The following is a 6,807-nucleotide window of genomic DNA, read 5'->3' as shown; positions in this document are numbered from 1 at the left end:
GGGCCTGGCGGGCTCTTGAGCTTTTCGTCCAAGCCACATGGGCCATTGGGTGGTTTCTGCCGGGGAAGGACAGGATGACAGATGCTTCAACAGCATGCCTGTGAGAACAGACATCTAGAAGTCTTTAGAAACAAGCATAAGTATTTCAATTCACAAGTCATACTGCAAGTCATTGAAAATTGTCGAATGACGTCATTGTATCTTAATAAAACTGAATGGAATAAGTGATAAGTAGATGCTAGATGCTAGCTAGCTAGCTAGATGTAGAATGGTTGTTTTTCCTAGACGATAGCAAATGGTTCTTGCAGAGAGACAGTCTACTCATTTTGCTATACAAATGCCAAAGTACAGGGTGAAAATAAAGAAACAGGAAGGCACCACTCACCACATTTAGTCAACAATCTTCTTGCTCCCCAAGCTCAAACTAGCGGCGCCCAAGCTGAGAAGGAGACGGGTTTCCCTGGTCTCCCTCCCACAGCGCTGCGGAAGGCCAGGTGGGCGGTCAGGTGAAACCCAGCCTGATCCTGCCTGACGTGACTTTGTGTCTTCCTCCCCTGCTCAGGCTGGTCCAGGAAGAGAACACGAGGCGTTAGCCCACTCTGGGGGTGGAAGATGCCATAAATTTCTTTTTTCTTTTTATTTATTTATTTTTGGAGGTTAGTGTGGATATTTATCATTTTCACATAAATAGGATCATACTGTCCAGATTATTTAGCCAATCGCCTTCTTCACTTGGCTGTATGTCTTGGAAATCTTTCTACCAAAACCAAAATCAACCTTGTTTTTTTCCTGGAATTCTTTTTTTTTTTTTTTTGTATTTTTATTTTATTTTTTTAATTTACATCCAAGTTAGTCAGCATATAGTGCAACAATGATTTCAGGAGTAGATTCCTTAAGCCCTTTACCCATTTAGCCCATCCCCCCTCCCACAACCCCTCCAGTAACCCTGTTTGTTCTTCATATTTAAGAGTCTCTTATGTTTTTGTCCCCCTCCCTGTTTTTATATTATATTTGCTTCCCTTCCCTTGTGTTCATCTGTTTTGTCTCTTAAAGTCCTCATATGAGTGAAGTCCTATGAGACTTGTCTTTCTCTGACTCATTTCGCTTAGCATGATACCCTCCAGTTCCATCCACATACTTGCAAATGGCAAGATTTCCTTCTTTTTGATTGCCGAGTAATACTCCATTTTATATATGTACCACATCTTCTTTATCTGTTCATCCATCGATGGACATTTGGGCTCTTTCCATACTTTGGCTATTGTTGATAGTGCTGCTATAAACATATAAACATTGGGGTGCATGTGTCCCTTTGCAACAGCAGACCTGTGTCCCTTGGATAAATACCTAGTAGTGCAATTGCTGGGTCGTAGGGTAGTTCTATTTTTAAGTTTTTGAGGAACTTCCATACTGTTTTCCAGAGTGGCTGCACCAGCTTGCTTTCCCACCAACAAGGCAAAAGAGATCCTCTTTCTCCGCATCCTCGCCAACATCTGTTGTTGCCTGAGTTGTTAATGTCAGCCATTCTGACAGGTGTGAGGTGGTATCTCGTTGTGGTTTTGATCTGTATTTCCCTGATGATGACTCATGTTGAGCATTGTTTCATGTGTCGATTGGCCATCTGGATGTCTTCTTTGGAGAAGTGTCTATTCACCTCTTTCGCCCATTTCTTCACTGGATTATTTGTTTTCTGGGTGTTGAGTTTGATAAGTTCTTTATAGATTTTGGATACTAACCCTTTATCTGATATGTCGTTTGTAAATATCTTCTTCCATTCCTTCGGTTGCCTTTTAGTTTTGCTGATTGTTTCCTTCACTCTGCAGAAGATTTTTATTTTGATGAGATCCCAGTAGTTCATTTTTGCTTTTGTTTCCCTTGCCTCCGGAGATGTGTTGAGTAAGAAGTTGCTGCAGCCAAGGTCAAAGAGGTTTTTGCCTGCTTTCTCCTCGAGGATTTTGATGGCTTCCTGTCTTACGTTTAGGTCTTTCATCCATTTTGAGTTTATTTTTGTGTCTGGTGTCAGAAAGTGGTCCAGGTTCATTTTTCTGCATGTTGTTGTCCAGCTTTCCCAGCAACACTTGCTGAAGAGACTGTCTTATTCCATTGGATATTCTTTCCCGCTTTGTCAAAGATTAGTTGGCCACACGTTTCATTTCTGGGTCTATTTCTGGGTTCTCAATTCTGTTCCATTGATCTGAGTGTCTGTTTTTGGGCCAGTACCATACTGTCTTGATGATTACAGCTTTGTAATACAGCTTGAGGTCCAAAGATGCGGTGAGTTTCATTGTGCAGCCCAACAGTTCCCCAGGTACCTGCAAATGGAGACTGGACACTGGCTATAGGAGAAGTGTATATCATATATATATATACATTTACATCACGAAAGGAACAGAATACTGACACATGCTATAACATGGATGTCCCTTGAGGACATGATGCTGAGTGACAGAAACCCATCACAAAACACCACATACTGTACAATCTCATTCATGCAGAGAGTCCACTAGAGGCAATTCTAGAGACAAAATCAGATTGGTGGTTACTTGGGACTTAGGGACAATAGGGTGATAGCTAACGGAAACAGGTTTTCTTTATAAGGTGATGAGATGTTCTAAAATTGACTGCATAGTAGTTGTACAGCTCCATGAAAAGTCTAAAATAAAAACGATTGAATTGTGTACTTTAAGTGGGTCGGTTTTATGGTATGTGAATTAGATCTCAATAGAGTGTGTGTGTGTGTATGTGTGTGTGTGTGTGTGTGTGTGTGCACATATACATACCTACACACACACACAAACACAAGGTTTTTTCGTGACTTCTAAAAAATGTTAATAATCCCTAATGGAAGTATTTATGCCCAGCCAGGAGAGAGACTTTTTAAAGAAAATTTTATTATTATTATTATTTTTTTTTAGAGAGAGAGAGAGAGCATGAGCAGGGGAGAGAAAGAATCTCAAGCAGGCTCCACTCTCAGTGCTCAGTGCCCAATGCGGGGCTCAATCCCAAGACCCCGGCATCATAACCTGAGCCAGAATCAAGAGTCAGATGCTCAACCAACTGAACCTCCCAGGCACCCCCAGGAGAGCCTATTAAAAGTGCATTTTGAACCTCTGTTGTCACACAGGAAAGGATAGTTTGAAGAGATCGACCGAGATGACCCAGTCTCTGCCTGTGACGTGGCTAATGGGGCCCTGAAGGTGGAGAAAGCCCGGGACAGACGCCCCCCCGGGACCAACTATATCATTTGGAGGGCCCATTGCAAAATGAAAACGGACCTCTTGTTGCAGACAGTTACTCAGAATTTCAAGATGCCAAGTGGAACCCTGTCCTTTTCTCCAGCCATGGGGGAGGGGGCTGTTCTTACCGCATGAACCTGCCTGTCAGCTCTGCTTCGTTTTGACGAAAGGGTATTTCTTCGCCAAAAAACAGGGGACTCCAACAGCATTCTGTGAGACTCTTCCAAAAGATGGGTGCTGGTGTTTCTCTCCCTTGACAGCTAAGTGTGGAGAATCGCTTTCCTCCTTGTCCTCCACCCGACCCAAAAGGCATGTTCAAGTGCAGTGGTGAAATTTTTGGCATTTAAGAGGTAAAAGAAAGCATTAGCTGGGAGCAAAGGACATGAGGAGGTGTGATTTACATAACAGCTACAAAACAAGAGGTACTAATAGCTGAGTGGGTCTGAAATAGACAAAGAGACCAAAATTCCTAAGTGCCAAGGAGCCGGGGAAACCTTGCAGCAATTGGAAAACCATTCTTCAAAAGAATGGACACCCCCCGAATATCCCAACATCTTCGCAACTGATTCACATGCCTGCTTGAGGGTGTTGCATTATTTAGCTTTAAAGCATTAATCCAGGTTTCATTTGCCACCGAAGCGGCAGGTGAATTAACCTTTACTTAATCACTTGCTAGGCTGACCGCCACAGCAGTGACTAACTCTTCGCTTGTGCGAGGCCTAGTGTGGCTCAGTGTTGGGTTTGCAAGGCAGACAGTCAGGCTGATGAGCTGAGCATTATCCAGTTGAGCGCATACTGTGGGAATCATTCTGTGATTCAGAAAAAAAAAAGCACACGCAACTCCAAAATCATATATCTGTACCGGTCTGACTCACACTGCAGACACATTTATTTAGGGATTATCGATTTTACAGCATACAAAGGGTCTTTTGCTATTTTTGTTGTTCAGACTTGCCTAAAGCATGGCATCATGCAGTTTAATACCACGGCGGATTTTGAAGGTGTTTTATATACGCCGAGAGTAATACCTTATAAGGGAAAATGCCAGCAAGGGCCAGTCGGCCTGGAAATAACCCCCAGCCCCAGCCCTGCCAGGAAATAGCCGCATGACCGCAGGTAAGGGATTGATCCTCCTTGGGCCTCAGTTTCCTTATAAAAACAGGAGCTGATCTCACTTATCAGATCTCTGAAGTTGTTTCCAGTTTTAAAATTCAGTGTTTTCATTCCACCACCGAAGACAAGCGAATTATGGTGAAGGAAACCGTAGGCTCCTATTGATGGCATTGGTCTTGACTTTATTCCTTGTTGTGAACCAAAGTCCTGCTCAGAGTGTAGAGCAAAGCGGCCATCAGAAGGCTGGAAGGGATGGTCGGAGGATCTGCTGCCGGTTTATCACACACTTGGGCTTGGACTTGGCACTGTGTGGCCGTGCATAAGAAACACTAACTCATTTCATCCCAAGGCGGCCTTTGGAGAAACGTCAGCATCGCTGCCATGCAAACTTGACCGAGAAGGAAACCGAGGCTCGGAGAGGTAAAGTAATACCTTCCGAGGGCCCCACTGGATGCCTAGTGAAAAAGACTGAACTGGGTTTTGACCCAGGGAGTCTTACCCTACAAGTTACCCTTCGGAGGTTCAGATCACAGGCTGTATCTAGTTTTTAATGCCTTTGTACCCACGGGGAACCCAACCAATAAATGAGGCTGCCACGAAGCAGAAGAAACAACAACGGGCCATCAGGAAAAGTCGCCGACCTCCAGGATGTCCCGTGTTGGCTATTGTAGACACTCTTCCCCAAGAGTATAGATACCGCCTGCTCTTACGTAGCTTGGGACCACCCTGTCAGGAGGCTGGGAGGCTGCCCCACGACCCCAAGTCGCCCCAGCTTCCTGGTAACTGATGCCAGCCTGCAAATGGGCAACAACGGAGAGCCGCTTGGATCGCGAATGTGGTGTCTGAGCACACGGAGGTGGGGAGAGGTGCGGGTTATGAACCTTCACTTCGTCCTTTCCTTGACCCCAACATACATCCGTGGGGTCCCTGCTGCTGCCAGACCCCGCCCACTCCGTGACTGCAAGGTAAATAAATAGTCAACAGAGGAAATTCAAGTGCCAGAATACGCGTGAGTTCCGCGACGCCGGTCTATAAGTGCGTTTCCCCTCCCCCATCCTGCCCCTGCCCCCAGGATCTCCAGAGTTTCCTGTTTCTGTGTGATTTTTACAGTGCTGTGGACTCATTTTTATGTCTTTAAGGGCAGGGACTAGGCTTCATTGGTCTCTGTCTTCTCAGCAGCTGACACTGTGTTTGCTGACTGGGTAAATGATACACTTCCGACCAAATGACATCTTTTGTGATTACAACTAGAAACCACACGTACTGTATGTTGACTATTGATTTGGATTTCAAGGTAAATACAGACATGTTTCTAAGGAAACGTGTTTGGCTTTTTCTCAGGGTTTTTTTTTTTTTTTTTTTTTTTTACAGAATGACTTGGGAAGCTAATCATTTTTAATAATTACGTCTGGATTCTAAAAAACTCCTGACTGCATTTCAGTCTCTAGACATTTGGTATTTAAACACACATGTTCTCCTGTAATATTCCTTTCCTCTTCTCTTCCGTGAGTGTCCCTCTTTCTGGAGAGCAAAGAGTCAAGATAGCTTTTAAACTCAGTTTGACATAGTGCATCTGATCATTTCACCCCGCGTGCCTTCTGACTTTTAATTTCCTTCTAACACGTTCGACTTTTGATCTTGAAGCACAAGGGCTGTCCTTTTATTAGGTTTAATTTACTGTAAAGCTCAGTGTTCCCTGTGAATCAAGCCATAATAGTGAATAATCACAGGCTTCATTCAGTCAGCCAGGTTTTCGTTCTGCTGAGTAACTAGGAAACCGACTAGTAACAGGAAGGTTAAAAAATGTTAGGAACCCTGCTATCGCCCCAGAGCTAGGATCAAGCCATTTTATCATTTGCACATGACTGTCCAAGCGGACAGGGGGATCAGCCATGGCACAGGACCCGGGGCAAGGGGGCCGTTTGGATGGGCCCAGGGCTCCCTGGAAGGGAAAGCAGGGGGTGACAGGGGCTTGATTAGAGTCCAGATTCGGGGCTGGCATGTGACCTCACTATCTCTCCCCCGGCTTCCCACACCTCTTTCAGCTCTGCCATTTGTGCCTCTGGCCAGATTATTTTCAATAGGGTTTCACCCAGTATATTTGAGAGGGTAGGGATAATTCCCTTCTTTTTTTCTTTTCCACATATATGGCATTTTTTGCAAAGGGTTTTTCATAAAATGAAAAGAGAAGAGCTTGGAAAAAGACACTGAATCAATGTATCATTTTGAGATTCTCTCTACCACGTGCTCAAGGCCCTGATAAGTTCTTTACCCGTTTGGTTCTGTGTAGACTGCTCATCACAGCCTGACGACGTAGGTTCTATAATCACCTTTTCTTCTGTAGAGGCGAGAACCTCCTTCACAAGTCAGAGCAGAAGAAAATAGTTGCCAGGAACGGATTATCTCCCATGCCCCTCTTCTGACATCTTTCTGCTCAGATAGGTGGTCAAACAGCCCA

The sequence above is a fragment of the Panthera pardus genome, unplaced genomic scaffold, assembly GCF_024362965.1.
Source record: "Panthera pardus isolate Hobbes unplaced genomic scaffold, ASM2436296v1 HiC_scaffold_16, whole genome shotgun sequence".
NCBI lineage: Eukaryota > Metazoa > Chordata > Mammalia > Carnivora > Felidae > Panthera > Panthera pardus.
Note: the sequence above shows the minus strand (reverse complement) of the source record.